At 38.6% G+C, this 21,473-nt stretch overlaps 1 protein-coding gene across 2 annotated transcripts in view; it reads left to right on the top strand.

Annotated features, from left to right (window-relative positions):
- The first annotated feature begins 1,911 nt into the window (after positions 1-1,911).
- ANXA11 (annexin A11) overlaps positions 1,912-21,473 on the top strand; it is a 58,829-nt gene continuing 39,267 nt past the window's right edge. The window contains exons 1-2 of one of the 2 annotated variants that reach the window (XM_053692102.1): positions 1,912-2,087; positions 19,086-19,207. The gene's annotated coding sequence lies outside the window, so the exon portion shown is untranslated. The remainder of the gene's footprint in view (positions 2,088-19,085; positions 19,208-21,473) is intronic. The other variant, XM_053692101.1, reaches the window with a different exon arrangement.

Raw genomic sequence — 21,473 nt, 5'->3', positions numbered from 1 at the left:
TCGCTCCAGCGGCCCCTTACCCCAGAGCTCCGCTCTTTCAGGGATTGATACCCCTAGGGAGGGCAAGAGGTGGGGTGATTACTGGGAGTTCCTTTGGGAACTTGGGGTTTCAGACCCCCCTCTACAACCCTACTCCCCTTGGCTTACCGGGTGTACATTTGATCAGCTGCCGCTCCGGCCCCCAGCCACGGATCATGTCGCTTTTTGGACTGCAGCATTTGGGGGCCAAGGGCTTTGCCGCTCCCCCGGGATCACCCCGAAACCACCGCCTCTATATCCCTAGGACTGGGATAAGACTATGGACACTATGGGGGGCGCCAGCCTGTCTGGAGGGGCGGGAAGGGCGGGAGATCTGGGGGTCTAAAAAGACTGTTATCAAGATGAGCTGGGTGTATATAAGTGTCTGTGTTTTCACAATAAAGTATGTTCTAGTTCCACCTGAATATTGGTTTTGTCTGGTTATTTGGGTGGGCTCTGCTATAATCACTTCTTCCAGCTCTACAGCTACAGGTTCCAGGTATAGGAAGGACCCTCTTGGCGGAGCTACCCAGTCGGGGTAACCGGTGTCAATCACATACAGAATCTATTCTCAATGGCAATGGCATCACACTAACTTTTGCTCCCTGTATATTTCAAATAGATTATTCTTATATTACCTTACAGGAGAGAGAAAAAGAGAGAGAGAGAGAGAGAGAGAGAGAGAGAGAGAGAGAGAGAGAGAGAGAGAGAGAGAGAGAGAGAGAGAGAGAGAGAGAGAGAAAGAGAGAGAGAAAGGAATTGTCTTTAACCTGTAAAGAATGTGTCCTTAGGGGTCAGCAATATAGTTTAATTTTAAACAATAACATGTTTTTCATTTCAGATAAAATAATTATTCAAGTGTTTAGTTGCTGTTGCTGACCCTAGGACCCTTTATATGTATGATAGAGTATATTGAGCTTAAAGGGATATTAAGTAGTGCTCCTCCTTTGGTAAAAACAAACATGTTAAATCAAACTAAAGATATATATAAAAAAAGGTTGTGTAAAAAAACAGCAAATAACCTGTTTTTATTCTGTCAGTTTTGGGCATGAGCAAATGTGACTCCCTGTTCTCATAGTCTATTCAATAAATCACCAGCCTAGAAGTTGTATGACACAGGGAGGGTAAGATACAACTTCCTGAAAATGCCTCCTCCTCCTTGTAGGGCTGTGTCAGGAAGCACAAATATAGTGTAAAAAACTATTTTTTTTCTTTCATGATTTAGAAAGAGCATACAATTATAAACAACTTTTTAATTTAGTTCTATTATCTAATGTGCTTCATTCTCTTGATATGCTTTGATGAAAAGCATATCTAGATATGCTTAGTAGCTGCTGATTGGTAGCTGCACATAGATGCCTCCTGTGATTGGTTCACTGTGTGCATTGCTATTTCTTCATTAAAGTATATCTAAAGAATGAAGCAAATTAGGTAATAGAAATAAATTGGAATGTTGTTTAAAATTGTATTATCTATGTTAATCATGAATGAAAATGTTTGGGTATAGTGTCCCTTTAATTTAAATAGATAAATAATACATATTAGAATGATTTCTGTTAAAGGGATAGTCTATACCTTGTCTAAAAGATTCCGTACTGCAAACCCCCCTGCTATTCATCTCATTTAGTAGTCCATACCAGATTTGAAAGCAATTGCTTAGTGCTTTTTTATTACAACAATGAAATTAATAGACTGTTGTCCCTTTAATCACCTATAAATTACAGAGTTTGCTTTATTAACAGACAAGATAGTTACTCTGAGGGTTAAATGGCACAATCATTTTATTCATAATTTCCACCAAGAACCATAAACCCACGTCACTGTAGCTGTAGCACACCTCTCCCCACATGACAGTTTGTCATCAGTATGAGAATCTATTTGCAGTTTTGCACTGGGCAGGGAATGGGGCGGTTCTCTCCCGCACAGGGTTAAAAGCAAATGGAAGAAAATATTAAGGCAAGACAGAAAGCTGACTCCTCCTCTGGCAGATCTCCTCCTGCAGCCTGCACAGTCCCTGCCCTAGAGAGAAACTGAAAAAGCAGAAGGGAGCAGCTCAAGGAACCAAGGAAGTAAGATATGGGCTAATATGGGGGCTTTTTACTAAGTATTCAGTATACTGTATAATATTTGCTGTATATATAACCTAGATGGAGATTGTGCTTCTGAACTTGGCATGTTTACAGCAGACTGTGTTTGCAGGGACATATAAATCAATACAACCCTAGCATACTATGTTATTGTACTTTATTCCTTTTTAAAACCATTTGAACATAAGATTGTTACAAGCTCCATTAGAACATAACTAGCTGTGCGCGTGCAAGCCGTGCACGAGCTTGAGTGACAGGCCATCAAGGGCTCAGTGTGCATGTACCAGCATGTCTAAAGTTAAATTAGATTTTTTAATCTGCTTTATATTGCAAAGAGTGTTAAGTAAAATGCAGCAGCTCTGAGTATATTCTAAAGATTGTATATTTACTTTATAGCATGGAACAGCTTCTCAGCAGAAATAAGAGTTAAAGGGAACTACTTATGAAATATAAAACTATACAGATTATTTGGTGTTACTATGGGAATGTTACTTCCTCTATTAGATGTTATGGTTTAATTATTGATAGCATTTTTATACAATAATCACTTGTCTGTGCTGTCATGTAGTCTGGTGTTTTTAGCTTCACAGGGTACACTTGTGTGAGTGCCCAGTACAGTGTTAAAAGGAAGTAACCGCTCTTATGGGTGAGATTCTCAGACCCTGATAGTGTCAGGTTGTGATCTGGTTCCTGTAGCAGATATAAATGTTCATTTCATCCCAAAACTTTTTTAAACTATTTGTTTTAAAGTGTTACCTGTTTCCAATGTCCTTATCTGAAAATGTTATTTTATTTTAAACCAAAAAATTGCAGCCTAGTTGTTTATGTATTTTCTTTGCCTATAAATGGTATTTTGACTCAAGCATACAGTTTTATTAAGCAATCACTCTATTGTAACATCACAACCACCTTTTGCAGATAGTTCTGAAACCTGACTTATCTAGTAGGTTTGTAATTATCTTTTCAGAAGGGTAAATATGCATTCCTTGTGTCAAACTGTCTAAACCCGATGGGTCTTGAAGTTTAACAAATATATTTTAAACTCTTGACTCTCTTAAAAGGATGACACTTTCTTTACTACTACAATGTGATTGCAGCTGTCTGTGTTGACACACACACACGACACACGACACACACACACACACGACACACACACACGACACACACACACGACACACACACACGAGACACACACACGAGACACACACACGACACATACACACACGACACATACACATACACACACACACACACACACACACACAAACAAAATCAATATTACAATAACAGCTATATTTATTATAAGCAGCTTTGTTGCAATATATTGTTTTGGCTTGTATTTACTACAAACCATCTATAGTGGGAGACCTGATAGAATTGCAGGCGGGTTATTGCTGTATACATGCAGTGCATTCTTGCTGTAGGCGCAGCCTCAGATCTGTACTGTATACAGCGCATGCTGCCAGCTCTGTTTTACAATCCTGTTCTGCCTGTTTCTTCAGCGTGGCGAGAGTTTCTTGTGTAAATACAGATTAATGGATATGAGTCTGGGAGGAGTAGGTTTATAAAATGGTGTTATTGTGACCTCACATACGGATTTTCCAGCCTGAGGAAAGTAATTCCATGCTGAAAACTGCTTTCATACCACTATGTGCTCCTTTAATCCCCTAAATATAGCACACTGGGCTGTGTCCTGACAGAGCTAGCTTTATCCTGGCTAATGACTGCTATTTTCCTGTGCAAGGCTGGCTGGGCCTTTCTGCGGGGAACTGCAAGGGGTGGTAAATTCAGGTTAGGACAGGTACTTAGGTTCCCTGAGAGAGACGCTAAATCTTACTTATTTCCAGAGGTTTCTGCAACATATCACAGAGCAAATGTGTTACAGCTTCATATTATGATTTGGATTACATTGATTTACTGTAAGGAGAGAATACAAGGGGCAAAAATAAATATATTCTGAAGCCGGATTGTGTGCGTTTTGTAGAGTTATGAAGACACTTGTATTTGTTTTGTTTAGATAGTTTTATGTATTTGTTTATTTACCATGAATCTTTGTTATTGTGTTCCAGTATTTATGTAACCAGACGCACTTTACAAATAAATTCTTCTTATTAAATAATAATAATCATAATCTCTGGTTTTAAAGAAATAGGATATATGCAGAGGACCATAATATTCTAAAAAAATACATACTCTAATTCGTTAGACCATGTAGTTTTAAGACTCTCAACCCTACACTATTGTGTTTTTACCCCCTCCCCCACAAATAGGTTAAACACACAGTAGAAGTACTGCTGAGGCCTCGCTGAGCACTGAAGGTCCCAAATGGAAACTACCACTGATCCAATCAGTAGCGCTTTAGTGACACCACCCACATGTGTAACTAGAGCAGGTTCTGCTCTGGACCAGCAGTGTTCTGTGGGTCCAGAGCGATACTTCTATGTGTTTTACCTTTTTGCGGGGTTAAACACACAGTAGTGTAAGGTTGATAGTCTTAAAAACAACATGCTCTAATTAAGTAATTTTTTTTTTTCTACTATTATAGCCCTTTAAAGGGCCATGGTACCCAAATGTTGAAACACTTGAAAGTGATGCAGCATAGCTGTAAAAAGAACTAGACTAGAAAATATCACCTGAACATCTCTATGTAAAAAAGAAAGATATTTTACCTCAAAATGTCCTAAGTATTCACACCCCATTGTAAAGGACTTTAGGCAGCAAATCAGTATGCCTGTCCCGGGACAGCCAAGGGAGTGAGCCTCATGCACACTCATGTTATTTCCCTATTTAGTTTAAGGAAGTTTACTATGAAATCTCATGAGATCACAGTAAAAGAGTTCATGACCTCAGCTCTGCTGATGCTAATTGGCTGTTGTTCATTTCTTCATTTTTTTTTTTTTTACCTGCAGCTGGACAGCAGCTGAGTATAACTTTTTACACAGAACTTTCTCTGGTGAGCTGAGGAAGTTGTGAGGTAAAATATATATATATTTTTTTTACATAGAGATGCTCAGGTGATATTTTCCTGTCAGCTTTTTACAGTTATACTGCATTGGTTTCAAGTGATTTAGCATATGAGTATTTTGTCCCTTTAAGTGCCACTGCATATATGCTATTTCTTTAAAACTAGAGATGATGATGATGATGATTAATAATTATTAATTTGTAAAGTGCAGATTAATTTCATAGCTCTGGTTACATGAGTACTGGTAAACAATGACAATGATTCATGGTAAATAAACGGCTACATAAAACAAATACATTATTCTTCAGATGTGTAAAACAACATACTACAATCCGGTGTTATATCGAAAACTCCAATACATTGAAAACTCAAAGATGACGTCACTTCCGGTGAATCCATACATCTGATTGGTTGAACTTGTGCATCATGTCTCTCATGGAGACAAGGGCCAATCAGATGGCACTGTAATCGCTTATCTTCACTATCTATTTTGCCTCCGCCTAGGGGGTTCAAGCTCACTCCCTAAGGTTTACTTGAGGTGGATGCCAGTGGATCGGCGGTGCGCCCCCCAGACAGAGGCAAAAAACAGATAGTGAAAATGGAAGAGTCATTGGAAGTGACATCATCTTGGAGTTTTCAACAGAACACCGGTTTCAGAATATTTGCATATGCTCTTATGTTTTTAAGTGTTTGTGAGGGTTAAACACACAGTAGTGTAGGGTCGATGATCTTAAAACTACATTCTTGAACAAATTATAGCGTGTCATTTTTTTGACTGTTATGGCCCTTTAAGGGAATTAATACATTTTTTTTTTTTATTATTATTATTTATTTATAAAGCACCAACAGATTCCGAAGCGCTGCCCATGGGTACAAGGATAAAAGTACAACGAAGAAACCATAAAAGACAAAATTTTACAGACAAACACAGGGGGAATTGAGGGCCCTATTCCGTGGGAATTTACAATCTAGATTTTTAACTATATACTCAGTATATTTTAACAAATAATTGGAGAATTGCAAAATATTTACACACTAAATAAGTGTTTCAAGGCATCTACAAATGTCATCTTCTTATCCAAATGTACATTGTTTTGCAGTCCAGGTACATACTCCTTTTTTATCTACCTACTGCTTTGGCCAGTTAGAGACATATGTAAGTGAGCTCCTGCACTGATCAGGCAATTTCTGCGTAGCATGCTGCAAGGTATATGATGTTAAAGGGACACTATGCACTAGATTTTTCTTTGCATACATGATCCATTTATATAGCCTATACAGTGTTTTTTTTAAATTTATTTATTTTTTATGTATAGTTTCGCTTATTTTTAAAATAACATTGCGCTGATTTTCAGACTCCTAAACAAGCCCCAAATTTTTAGGAGTATACTGATGTATACCTACTCCAGCTTGCTCCTGTTTGTGAAAAGAGTCTTTTCATATGCAGGGGGGAGTGTCTTTTTTGCTATAGAACCGCTTGCAGTGGGTGTTCCAGCTAATCCTTTCAACAGTGCCAAATTGGGAGCTTCTAAGTAAGTTTTTTTATAAACGGTTCTATACTGGTTTTTATATCGGTATCTATGCATATTATTCTTTATAGTAGTGTCTATTACATGCAGTTAAATGAAAATTGGTGTATACTGTCCCTTTAACTTCAGATTTTGTCTCTTTCTCTCTGTTTAATTGGAGATTAATCTTTTCAGCAGACCTGCTTTGCTTTTGAACTCCTCTTGATAGAATGCTATTCACCTGCTGTTATGGGCAACCAGTCTCTATTGCTGAGATAATGGGTGTAAAGTCTCATTGGTTTATTTACTTAGGCCTAGCTTCTGTTGCTCAGTGTGCCTAGAGGGATATGGCTGCATCTCACTGAAACGTACGTCTGGGGTTTTGCTGTTTCTCTCGTTCAGAGAGGGATTGCCTGGTATTTCGGGGGGGGGCTGGACTGTACTGTGAAGTCAGGATCAGACTGATATGCTACAGGAAAGTTCTTCTCTGTGAAAGGCTCATGTTGAGCAAAAAGAGGCTGCTTCTTGGGTGATAAATAGCCATTGAATAAGCTATTATGCTATTGTTCATCCCCAGGTTGAGCGCTTCTCTCTTTTTATTTATGCAAATTATGACTTAGGGAAGTCTCCCTAAAGCGTGATGCAGGAATCCAGACGTGGACCCGTTGATCAGTGTGCCTAGAGGGATATGGCTGCACCTCACTGACGAGGCCCACACTAGACCGAAATGTACGTCTGGGTTTTTGCCGTTTCTCTCGTTCAGAGAGGGATTGCCTGGTATTTCGGGGCTGGACTGTACTGTTAAGTCAGGATCAAGCTGATATGCTACAGGAAAGTTCTTCTCTGTGAAAGGCACATGTTGAGGAAAAAGAGGCTGCTTCTTGGGTGGTAGCTAGCCATAGAACAAGCTATTATGCTATTGTTCGTTCCCAGGATGAGCGCTTCTCTCTTTTTATTTATGCTAGTTTGCATTGAGTTGATACAGTTTGGAAACTGATGGTAACATAAAAAATCTTCATAAACTTTAACCTTTTGCCGCCGTTATGCTGTTGTACAACGTTATGCCGGAATACAACGTCATAGCCAACGGCTGTCCTGAAGACAACTGCGCTTCCTGGATTTGATCGCGGTCTGGAGGGCGTGCCTAGCGTCATAGGGACGCCCCCCAGACCCGATCCCATAATTGAAATCTCGCGATTGTTTGCACGATCGTGTGATTTCAATTTGTCTACATCAGAACGTTGTTCCGATGTAGACTTTATAACCCTGTCATGAAAGGGTTAATGGAGATAAATGTTTTTACCACAAGTTTACAAACGTTACCTTCTCAATGTAAACTAGGCCATAGTTGTCAAAGTTAGAACTATTTACCTCATGGCCTCTAAGCTGAGGCCTGCAGTTTATTCTGTGTATTCTGTATTACTATATTCTACACATAAAGTGAAAAAATAAACCCCACTTATTCTTTCAGAACTAAATCTAAAATCTCCTTTATTTAGTATTTATTATTGTTATTATTTATTTAATAGGGCTGGATACAGGAGTACACTGACACTGATTCATGGTAACAAAGAACACAGACTAAACAAAACCAGTTAATGGCCCTGCACCAAAGAGCTTACAATCTAACTTTTTATATCAGTGCGTGAAGATATTCTTTATAAAATGTCATGGATTTCTATATAGCAGTAAAAATTACAGCTTGAGAAAGAAGGGTTATACTTACCACCAGGGGCTACGTATTTATTTTTTATTAGCAAATCCAGTGAACAAATGTTAAAAATATCACAATTCCAATGTCACACTATCTGAAAGTATCACATATGGTTTTCCCCTTAAAGGGACTAGGAAGGGGATGTAAAATTTTAATCACCTAGACAGAGCATAAAGTTAAAATAAGTAAATCTGTTTTTTTTTTTTTTTATCAAATTAATCCTTATTTGGCATCATAAGAGTGCATTGAAGTAAGGTTAGGAGTGAAACAACGTTATACATAGTTGCAAGTACTGCTGCTATAAAGTGCTAGACACATGCATGCTCTTATTTACTTTTCATCAAAAGGATACCATGAGAACAAGGCAAATTTGGAAATAGAAGTAAATTAAAACGCTGTTTAAAATTGCATGCTGTATCTGAATCATGAATGCTTAAAGGGACACTCTAATCAAGATTAAAAAATGTGCTAGTGCATAAAGGATATATGAAATATCCATTTAAATTAGTTCTACGTGGAGGAATTGCTGACAGTTTCCAAGGATTATACCTCAAAAAGAAACTGCAATGGTGAAATACTGTGATTCAGGTGAAAAAAGTGGTATGTATAATACTCACATAGTCTAGAGCTTCAAATCAAGCTCTAGATATAAACACTCAGGGGAGGCTCCTAACAGAGAAGTGGAACTCGGATGGATACTTAAAACATTTATTGTAACAAAAGTGCAAATCGCCAGGCTTACATGAGAACTTGACCAAAGCAAGGACACAGACAGTATACAAGCAAACAATGTCTCGAGTGGTGGTTAGTGGTTCAGAAGGTAAGTCTCTGCCCATACGGTGACGTCACACAATGTGTTCCGACATAAGTTTCACCAATTAACGTTTAGCTTGGTCAAGGACAGTTTTAGCTTGCTATCTGTTTATCTCACTATGCAGGGTTCTGGGCATGAAGAAGAGACCTCTTTGCATTTGCTTAAAAACAGTTTTGTTTTTTTTTGCTAAAAATGATATACTCCTAATTCAGAAATGTCTGTTTTAATGTTTCAGAAAAATAGGGATACTTGGTATTGACTGCTACAGTGCGTAAAAGTATATGAAGCAAAAATTTACTTTTCATGAGCTATTTCTGTGTTTGTTTTTAAAAACCTGTGAAAATGTGTGTTAACACCCCCCCCCCCCCTTATGTTTGTTGTTTAAATGCAGTTCTAAGGTACTAGAAAAAACCTTCCTTGCTCAAGGGATGTCCCTTTCTAACCCACATTCAATAGTGGAACAAAGAGTAAAAAGTGCATCACACAAATTTCTGGCTTTAAACAGATATTTGTGAGTTTCATTGGACTTCAAAAATCAATTGTATCTTTATTTTGGTGACACTTTAGGGTATTATCTTCCTCAGACCTTTCATCTGCTGTCTGAACAAGCCACCCTGACAGTTGCCTTATGTTAAAGTGAGAATATAAAAGTGTTCTCTTTAATCAGTAATTATATAAATTATTCAGTATTATGGCCACTCACACAGTGCATTATGGGTTTGTGCTTTGAGAAACTGTTTGCAGAAGGATAGCGCTACAAACAGCATTAAAGAGTGTTTTTTTTTTCTTTCGTTAGTCAGTATAATTGCAGCACTTTGTTTGTGGCTACAATTAGAAACGCATATTGCCACAAACTCAGCTGCACAACAATTTTTACCATTTTGAAGTGGTTAGATAAAAATAACTGTACTTTGAAATCAAATAGATGTATTTGAACTTTCAACAACTCTGTTCTTTATTAAAAAAAAAAAAAAAAAACGATTGAGCAAATCATTTACTTTTTTGTTCAATAGGCACAACTGAAAAAAATGTATAATCAGAACATTCATTGTTGGGTAAATGTGAGTTGTTGCTTAAAGATTAACTTTGTATTTTGTAATGAGTGTTTTATATCTGATTTGCATTTAGAACGTACGCTACCACAAAAGAGTGGCCAGTTATCATCATACAGTACTAAGATCTGGCTGCCCATGAAATACTGATGCTTCAGGGCTGGTGTTAGGTGAGCTTTAAGATGGGATTAATCCATTAAATGGCTGTAATGCAACACATGCGGCTGTCCCTGACGTGTGGATTCGGCAGCTTTGTTTGCCAGATTTCATCTTGTGAAAGTGCAACACACTAAGATCTGTAAAACAGAGAACCAGTCTGCCAGGAACAAACAGCAACTCAATAGCTTGTTCTATGGCCCCGTTGCCACCTGGAAGTAGCTTCTTTCAGCCTAATTGTGCTTTTTTCACAGAAGAAAACTTTCCTGTAGTATATCAGTCTGATCCCACCTAACAAGGTCAGTCCAGCCCTGAAATACCAGGCAATTCTCCTCTAAACAAGGAAAATGGCAAACCCGGGCAATCGTTTCGACCTTCGCTGGGTCTCGTCAGTGAGATGAAGCCATATCCCTCGCCTGGTTTCCCCCCATCACCCTTAGGGAGATTATCCCCAGGGTCATAATACAAAACTGAAAGAGAAGCAGTCTGCCAGGAACAAACAGGTCAATAGCTTGTTCTATGGCCGGTTGCCACCTGGGAGTAGCTTCTTTCTGCCCACTAAGATCTGTGCTCTCCCTGACGAAGTGCCAATACCGGCATGAAATGTGTATGGTTCCCTTAGGGGCTAGTTAGCTGGTCTCTTTGCCTTCTATCTTGTACTTTTGCTTTTAAAATGAATACATTAAGGCTACATTTTAATTAATCTTGGGTTCCTTTCCTCTTCATGCAAATCCAGACCTTAGTGTGCTGAACATTCTCAGGAATTCTGGCTCCGAAAAGAGATAATGGCCGACAGCGGTCGCCTTCTTCCGCATTCGGCAGCTAATGAATCTGCTGAATGCACATAGCTAAAAGAAATTAAATGGAAATTTTTTGCTTTTGAATAAAAATTGTGATTTATCCCGCTAGAGATAAATTTCTAGAGAAGCTAAAAAGCAAATTCTGTTACCTAAGTTTTTCTCCAAAATGCTGAAAATTGCCTATACCGGCAAATGATTTGCTGCATTTTGAAGGAAATCTAATTTACAGAAATTGTTGTCTATAGAGAATGTGGGAGAAAAGCAAGAGTTGTTTAATGCTATTTAACCCCTTAACGACTGAGGACGTGCAGGGTACGTCCTCAGAAAAAAGGCAGTTAACGCCTGAGAACGTACCCTGCACGTCCTCAGTGTGGAAAGCATCTGGAAGCGATCCTGCTCGCTTCCAGCTGCTTTCCGGTTATTGCAGTGATGCCTCGATATGGAGGCATCCTGCAATAACCTTTTTAAGCCATCCGGTGCAGAGAGAGCCACTCTGTGGTCCTCTCTGCACCGGAGATCTGTGGCTTAATGCGTTGGTGGGTGGGAGCCGGACCGGGAGGCGGCCATCGATGGCCCTGGTGATGTGAAGGGGGGCGGGATCGTGGGCGGGGGTGGCTGGGGGCGCGCACGTGCACGGGAGGGTGGGGGCGGGCGCGTGCACGGGGAGGGAGCGGGTGGGAACCGCTACACTACAGAAAATGCTCAAATAAAAAAATGTTAAAAAAACACGATCAGCAAGGTGGTGGGGGTTTGTCTGTGGGGGGGGGGGGGGGAAGCTACACTACAGAAAAAAACTAACAAACAAAAAAAAGCACTTTTTATTGGAAACTGGGTACTGGCAGACAGCTGCCAGTACCCAAGATGGCCCCCAATAAGGCAGAGGGGAGGGTTAGAGAGCGGTTTTGGGGGGGATCAGGGAGGTTGGGGGCTAAGGGGGGGATCCTACACAGTAGCATATGTGCTAAACCCTTTTATTTTAGTACTGGCAGACTTTCTGCCAGTACTTAAGATGGCAGGGACAATTGTGGGGTGGGGGAGGGAAGGGAGCTGTTTGGGAGGGATCAGGGGGTGGGATGTGTCAGATGGGAGGCTGATCTCTACACTAAAGCTAAAATTAACCCTGCAAGCTCCCTACAAACTCCCTAATTAACCCCTTCACTGCTAGCCATAATACACGTGTGAGGCGCAGCAGGATTTAGCAGCCTTCTAATTACTAGGAAGCAACGCCAAAGTCATATATGTCTGCTATTTCTGAACAAAGGGGATCCCAGACAAGCATTTACAACCATTTGTGCAATAATTGCACAAGCTGTTTGTAAATGATTTCAGTGAGAAACCTAAAATTGTGAAAAATTTTACGTTTTTTTTTTAATTTGATCGCATTTGGCGGTGAAATGGTGGCATGAAATATACCAAAATGTGCCTAGATCAATACTTGGGGTTGTCTACTACACTACACTAAAGCTAAAATTAACCCTACAAGCTCCCTAAAAGCTCCCTAATTAACCCCTTAACTGCTGGGCATAATACACTTGTGGTGCGCAGTGGCATTTAGCGGCCTTCTAATTACCAAAAAGCAACGCCAAAGCCATATATGTCTGCTATTTCTGAACAAAGGGGATCCCAGAGAAGAATTTACAACCATTTATGCCATAATTGCACAAGTTGTTTGTAAATAATTTCAGTGAGAAATCAAAAGTTTGTGAAAAAGTGAACAATTTTTTGTATTTGATCGCATTTGGAGGTGAAATGGTGGTATGAAATATACCAAAATTGGCCTAGATCAATACTTTGGGATGTCTACTAAAAAAAAATATATACATGTCAAGGGATATTCAGGGATTCCTGAAAGATATTAGTGTTCTAATGTAACTAGCGCTAATTTTGGAAAAAAATGGTTTGGAAATAGCAAAGCGCTACTTGTATTTATGGCCCTATAACTTGCAAAAAAAGCAAAGAAAACATTGGGTATTTCTAAACTCAGGACAAAATTTAGAAACTATTAAGCATGGGTGTTTTTTTGGTGGTTTTAGATATGTAACAGATTTTGGGGGTCAAAGTTAGAAAAAGTGTGTTTTTTTTTCCATTTTTCCTCATATTTTATCATTTTTTTTTTATAGTAAATTATAAGATATGATGAAAATAATGGTATCTTTAGAAAGTCCATTTAATGGCGAGAAAAACGGTATATAATATATGTGGGTACAGTAAATGAGTAAGCAGAAAATTACAGCTAAACGCAAAAATGTAAAAATAGCCTTGGTCCCAAACGGACAGAAAATGGAAAAGTGCTGTGGTCATTAAGGGGTTAAAGTGATGGTACATTTTCTATTTTTTTATAATAAGATTTGGAATGGAAACAATATTTTAGATAGACTTTAATTAATCAATTCTAATGAAGATATAATTTACTTTTTGAAGTCGCAATGAAATTCTAACACCCCCATGCTCTGGCCGCCAACTTTAAAACAATTTTTTTTTTTTTTTTGGGAGCTGACATTTTTAACTGTTCTTTAAATGACGCTCTGGCCATACAGTACTCACAAAAAATAATTGTGTTATAGCGTATCTTCATTAGAATTAAAGTCCATCTAAAATATTGCTTCCATTCCGGATCTAATTATATAAAGTGGAATGTTTACCATCAATTTTACAAGAATTTGTCCTTTTAGTGGTAATTTTGCCTGCAATATGTACTCCACATTGCACCCACGGAAATATCACGGCTATTATGACAGCTCAATATTACTTTTGGAGAAACATTTCCTACAAGTCATAGATACAGGAATTGTTGCCTAATTTTTATGCAATTGTGTGATTAATGTATGCAAATCTAGTTGTTTTTGCAGCTGTAATTACAGCTTTACTAGTTGCAATAGTAACCGTGTTAAAACTGAAGTGAAATAAAATTAATCTTCACTTGCAATATCTTGCATAAAGGTTTCTTATTTAACCCTAATTTGTTACAGCATTTTATCATTTCAAATCTAAATATCAGTAAATGATTTAACCCTCACAAACGGGTTAGCAGCAGGAACAATGCTAAGCAGCACACAGCCATGGTTTGGTGTCTACATGTGCATATGGCTGATTATTGGCTTACCGGCTTTGTCTTGTTCAAGTGCGGCAATACATTGTTACTTCTGAACTGGAGATTAGCAGTTTGCAGGGAATAAACCTATACCAACCAAGGGACATTTTCATAATTCTAAAATGATGTAGCAAATTTATACAAATGTATTATCCCATTAATATGCCCCTTAAAGGAAATACAACGTCACTATTAAATTACTGTTTATCCAATGGGCCAGCTAAAAAGCTTTGCAGCATGTCAGATTTCTTCTTGTGTATCAGTGTTAAATGTTTGAGACGCAAGGAATGCATTCTTTCTAGCAGCCAAGACGTGAGAAGAGTATTTCTGATTAAATTGCCCCACCCCCTTCTGTATGCTATTTATGTATGTGCCAAAAAAGGATGGAGAGTTATGTGGTTCTAAATGCAGCCTTAAAGGGACAGTCTACACTACAACTGTTATTGTTAAAAAAAATAGATAATGCCTTTTAAAACCCACTCCCCAGCTTTGCACAACCAACATTGTTAGATTAATATACTTTATAACATTTAAACCTCTAAATGTCTGCCTGTTTCAAATGCTCTATAGACAGCCTCTTAATCACAGGCTTTTTTCTTTTTCACAACAGGAGACTGCTAGTTCATGTGGGCCATATAGATAACAATGTGCTCATACCCGGGGAGTTAATTAAGATTTAGCACAACACAGTACTAAATGCAAGTCAGTATATAATAAATAAAATGTCATGTGATCAGGGGGCTGTCAGAAGATGCTTAGATACAAAGTAATCACAGAGGTAAAAAGTATATTAATATAACTGGTGGTTATGCAAAACTGGGGAATTGGTAATAAAGGGATTATCTATCTTTTAAAACAATAACAATTCTATTGTAGACTGTCCCATTTAATAGTGCTAGGGTTTACTTCTTTAAGGGGCAATTAAATACAGCAGAAATGCATGATAAACAAATGCATGATTCAAAGACAATGCAATACTAGCTTTGAATTTTAAATGTTTTAAAAATTGTGTTGTTTTTCTGAATCGTGAAAATTTAATTTTGAATGTAATATCCCTTTTTAATATGTGGGATTGCAGAAGACCTGGAACAAAAGTGTTTATATCTGTACGATAAACACATTTAAATTATGTATATGCCTAGGAGGGAGATAAAAAAACAGATACACGGTCATGTCTGACATTTCCAGCACAGAATTACTCCCAAACATTATACAACACTATTAATTTTATATGTTAACAGGTTTCCTAGCGCTATAAGAGAACACAATAGATAAAGATAGGAAGGCAGAACAAAACGGGAAGATTACAGGCCCCCCTAGAGACTACAGCAATATTAAAGTTCTATTGGATATGGATGGTCTGTGTCATTCTCTCGTGCATCATGATACTGTATTTCAAAGAGAACTTTTGCTGCTCCCCGTGCAAGTTTAATTCCACCCATGAAATCTGTCTCATTCCTGTCCTCTGTGTAACCAATATGTATATCTCTAGGCTGCACATATATACGTTGTTGTCAACAACAAATGTTCCTAGGGGGACAAAAAAACAACAACAAATACAATATATATTTATATGTATAGCACACAACTTTTCAACACTAAAGAAAACACCTAGCTAAATAAGTAAATGGCATTTTTACATGATCCACCAGTTGTTTTCTTCAAATAATGAGTGACGTAAACCTGTAGATAACACTCTGCTACCTATAAGGTAAATTGTATGGGTTGGTTTATTTATATTTTGTATTTATGGTAGATAGAGATTATAGTTCAGTTTATTTGATTTTTTTTTTTTCTGAATTTATTGTCTAGTAGATTAAATACTTACCATTTGTCATTAACCTTGATATCTATATGTAGAGGGGCTTGTTACTGCTCATTTGAAATCAGAAACTCTTAATTTAGTATTAGGAGATTAATTTATTTATGAGTTTAATTTTGTTTCAGAGCCGTCTTGGTTTAAATACTTAGAATCTAGTGTATAACTGGTTAAGATATTGCAATGTGTACATAAACCATGTGCTCACCTGAGGGTCAATTGAAAGAATTTCTTTTAAATAAGTGGATGTACATATTTGTTGCTGAGATGTATACACAGTTTCAGAGTCTTTACACATGAATTAATGTAAAACTGGTGTCTTACAGGTAAGAAAATAGTCATTGACCCTGTGATAACCACACAGGGCCAAGTGATTCTCATCTTTCAAATGAGTGGTTGTGTGGCACAAATTGCATAGGGGTAATACTGTCTCTACCCAGAATTAAAATTCTAAAGCTGTTCTACTTGATTTTATTTATTGTTTAAAAAGATAGATAACGCCTTTTCTACCCATTCCCCAGCTTTGCACAACCAACATTGTTATATTAATATACTTTATAACCTCTAAATCTCAGCCTGTTTCTAAGCCCCTGCAGACAGCCTCTTATCTCAGTGCATTTTATTAGTTTTTCACAGCCAGACAGTGCTACTTCATATGTGCCATGTAGGTAATGTTGTGCCATGTAGATAACGTTGTGATCACTCCAGAGGAGTTATGCATGAACCAGTACTAACTGGCTAAAATGCAAGTTTGTAGCAAGCACTGAGATAAGAGGGCATTCTACAGAGGTTTAGATACAAGGTAATCACAGAGGTAAAAGTGTATTTATACAACAGTGTTGGTTATGCAAAACTGGGGAATGGATACTAAAGGGATTATTTATTTTAAACCATAAAAATGTTAAAGTAGACTGTCTTTTTAAGCCAGGTGTTGTATTTGCTCCCTCGTGCACTGTTTATTGTGTGTGACTGTATATGTATATATAATACACACACACACACACACACACACACACACACACACACACACACACAGCATTTGTACTAAATAAATACAAAACATAGCAAACCTAATTTGCATGTACATTTTCATAAAGCTCAGCTGTAGTGTAAGCAGATGTCTCAGATAATTATGTAAGTAGTTTTTAGACCTACTAGTGTTCTATAAATTATTTTGTCAATTTATACACATTGAGGCTTTTTGGTTCAATAGGTTACAGTGTATCACTCTGTCATGTTATAGGAAAATGATGACGTTTAGTGGAAGGCTATGTAGAATAGATTTAAATGGTGGAAATAGGAGAGTCTCTTACAGATTTAGTGAAATGTGGGAGTGTCAGTTTGCATACATGAAGTCTTGCTCATACAATGAGGAGACCGGCTAACTATCAGCCACAAATCCAAAGGCACAATAGGTAAGATGCAACAAAGCGGGTTTATTATTCACTGGTACAGACAGTGCTTTAAAAACAAAAGGGCATGCAGAAAAAAGCACCATACGGAATGCTCCGTAGGTTACAGTGCAGTAACAACAAACATACGCGTTTCGTGAGGGGCTGCCTCACTTGTTCACTGCTTAAAATGTGTACTGGTCTGTAAGCCTAAATAGAGAGGTATCTATGTTAATTAAACAGGTGTATTCCATCCATGAAGTCTTGCTCATTAGCTGCAACACATTGCAGCTTCTGAGCAGAACATGTGTATGGATATTATTTCTGACTAGTGTTAAAGCCCGTGTACACGGGCCAAAATATTTAAAGAATTGTTATGTTATTCTTTATTAAAAAGAAACATTTTAAAAATTAAAATAGACATGAGATCTTATTTTAATATAAAGTGAATTAAAATAAAATAAAGTTTAAAAACTATGTTAGGCACTATCCACAGACTTAACTCTATTCAGTTCTAGTGCAAAGGTTTTTTTTTTTTAAAACTATGTTAGGCACTATCCACAGACTTAACTAACTTAACTATGTTAGGCAATATCCTCCACAGACTTAGCTCTAACTATGTTACGCACTATACACAGAATGGCACAGTTTTTTTTAAAATCTGAAGCTCAGTGCCTTTTATATTGAGTAGCTTGCGCTCCCTCGCGCTTCCTATCTCGTGCCACAGGCTGTTTCTATCAGCTTGCCTCGCGCACGCACGCTGTCACTCACCACACCTCCCATGTAGCGCGCGGCTGCTTCTCACAGCTGTTACTCTCGCTCTCTTGCCTCGCACTCCCCAGACCTCTCAGCTGTTCAGCTTGTATGCTGTGTACCTCGCGCACGCCCACTGTCACTCACCTCACCTCCCATGTAGCGCGCGGCTGCTTCTCACAGCTGTTACTCTCGCTCCAAGCCGACACTGATCAAGGCCAGGTATGTTTGTCACGTGCAGTCTCTACTGCGCATGACTGCATCTGACAAACATACTTGGCCAATTATTATATAGGATGCTCTAGTAGTCACACATAGCATATGTGCATATGCCGCTAAAACAGTAATAACTTTTACTAGAAGCATTTCTTTTAATGGAAGTATATTACAAAAATGCTTCTATTTGAAAGGCCATTATAGTGACAGGCTCTAATCTGTTAAAGCAGTGTTTTTCAACCAGTGTGCCGTGGCACACTAGTGTGCCGTGAGAGATCCTCAGGTGTGCCACGGCAGACTGACAACAGTGTGACATATTTTTTAAACGTTGCTTGTTTTTTACTCCCAGTGCAGGGGTAGTTTGTAGGAGGCATGGCATAACAGCACAATACATACAGTATGTGTGTGTTTGTGTGTATGTGTATATATATATGCTGTATTAGGCTACAATGTGTGATTTTTTTTAAATTTTGGGATGGTGGTGTGCCACAGGATTTTTTTTTTTTTTTTTTATTATTTTGGTGTTTTATTGAGGAAAGATAAGTTTATACATGTCATAAATATGAAGTATTGCAGCATATAACAAATGCACAGCATGTCATATAGAGAAATTTATACAGTATTCATCTATTGCACAGAAGTCCTCATTTTTCTTTTTTTTTTTTTTTTTTTTTTTTTGACCCCATACCACACAAATACAGGTCACTCTTGGACCCTAACTGTTAGCTTATTAAATGTCCAGGGGGTCATTCTAGGAACTTAGAATTAAAAGGAAAACAAAAAAAGGAGAAAAAATATAAGAAAATGCAACACACACAAAGAGGTAAGTATTCAAAAAGAGGCAGCGTGGACTGGGCCCTCCGCATCAATCTGGAAAATAATATTGTTAGCATATTCTATGTCTTATCATTATACAATATAACATAACCCCAATCATGAGGAGAAAATTGCTGCTCATTATGTACCAGGTCTGGGAGTTAAAATTGTGATGGATGCACTAAAACTTAATAGCAACCTCATTGTCTGCAGCTCATTTGCCCACAGCACATTATAAAATGCAAGTTATAACCTGCTTCACCTGGTGCCCCGGCCGCTGGCCACCAAGCTAATGTATGACATAACAATCTGTGGGTATATACTGTGTTGTCCTAGGGTATGATGTTATTGCCTATTATGTTCCCCTAGGGACCCCCCCCGTATCCCCAGCAGGAACTGTGACAAGCAGAGTGTTATTATGATATTGATCGAAAAGCAGCATCGCAATAATATTAATAGGTGCACTGCAGTACAGTTATCATAAGACGATGTCTTGTGGAGCCCAACAGTGTGCAAAGGTTGCTAAGCACAGCTTACAATAAACCCAAACTTATTAACAAACAAGTGACCAAAACATATATAACAAAATAACTAGGGTAGGGACCGACATTTTGCAAGATATCTTCGTGTGTTATAATATGCCAACAGTCACCATTTACCCATTTGGGATTATTCCAGTGATATTATGTGAGTCTTTGATTAGGGTATTAGGCGGATGTTTCCGCAGAAGCAAAAAAGATCTATTCATAGTCACCGGGTCTGTTGGCAATTGTAAAGTGTCCGGCTTTGCTTGGGCTGGATCTGGAAACAGACATTGTGGATCAGTGGTGCCCAATATGGCTGTCCATGTGGATAGAAGTTTCGGCTCGGCCGATGCCTCCTGCAGGGCTCTCCCGGCACCTCCTCCAACTACCGCAAACAAGGTATGCGCTTTCTTCCACTGAGGATAGATAGAACTGCCGGGTGGATCCAGGGTCTCATAGTTAGTTGGGCATGTTAGCTCCGGGTCCGCTGAACGTGAGCCATCTGATAACTTCACAGCTGACCCGGCCCACTGGGATTCGCAGGGTAAGATGGCTACCGGAGGACCCTCTTGTTTGCATATCTTAGCAGGGACAGGTTTTGTAGCGTTACCGGCCGGTGCAAGAGTAAAGATCTTCATAAGGTTATCAAATGGGGCCTTATCAATTAATTGTTGGCACAGTGTTTCAAACTTACACCATCGTGCTGGTAGGTTTTCGTGCGCTATTGTCTGTCCCATAGCGGCCATCTTGTCCATGCTGAAATTAGGAACTGTATACTTGTGTTGCTATGTGTTCGGAAGGAGGGTTTATATGCATCCACAGATAAGTAGCTTCTTGTATCTCAATGTGTTGTTAGGAAAATAAAAGTCAGTAGGGCAGAAACCTTCTGCCTGCACTGGTTACCCGGAGGAGCCGGGGAGGGTCGCTACCTATAAGCAGGCCGCCGCCCTAGGTCTTGCTCGTCCAAACTAAAGCTCCGATATCATGGAAACAACAAAACCACTGATATGTTATGATCACCGCTGCTTCAGTGGCTCTTATATAATAAGATGACTAGGTTTGAAAGTTGTTAATAGCCCCTAAATCGGCGGATTATAGAGAATTCCTTCAGAGCTTATAGTAGATGCGTCCTGTCAGGAACGCTGCTTGGACACGCCCCGCCACAGGATTTTTTAATGTAAAAAAGTGTGCCACGGCAAAAAAAAAGGTTAAAAATCACTGTGTTAAAGCATGTAATTTTAACCCTATCAACGCTGTAATGCTGTGTGATTAAACCCGGCAAAGTAGTTGTGCGACTAGTGCTGCTGATTTTAGCGTCAGTTTTCACTTGGGACCTGCAGTGCAGGTTAATCACATAACATTACAGTGTTAAAATGACATGCTTTACCATTTTAACAATATAATTACCCTTTAAAATCAAAATGCATTCAACTATATTCAGTTTTTATCTCTTTAAGCTTCACATAAATAAGCTGGACTGAGTTTGTATGTACCCCCCTAGCTATACAATTAAAGCTAGTGATTAAACACATAGAACCTGGTCCACATTCTATATAACCGTTCCTTAGTACCAAGCTTCTTAAATTGAGGCCCAGAACTTCCTGGGGGGGGGTCGCTTAAAAATATTCAGGGGTCACCACAAAATTGGATAACGTACTGTGCAGTGGAGACAGCACTGCAGGATGGGCCCTTCATACAACAGAAGGCTCAGTATGAGTGTGTGTGCGTTGTGCATGTATTAGTGCGTTG

This window comes from Bombina bombina, chromosome 9, assembly GCF_027579735.1.
Source record: "Bombina bombina isolate aBomBom1 chromosome 9, aBomBom1.pri, whole genome shotgun sequence".
In the NCBI taxonomy this organism is placed as follows: Eukaryota; Metazoa; Chordata; class Amphibia; order Anura; family Bombinatoridae; genus Bombina; species Bombina bombina.
The sequence above is the reverse complement of the archived record's forward strand: the minus strand, read 5'-3'. Positions and strand labels throughout refer to the sequence as shown.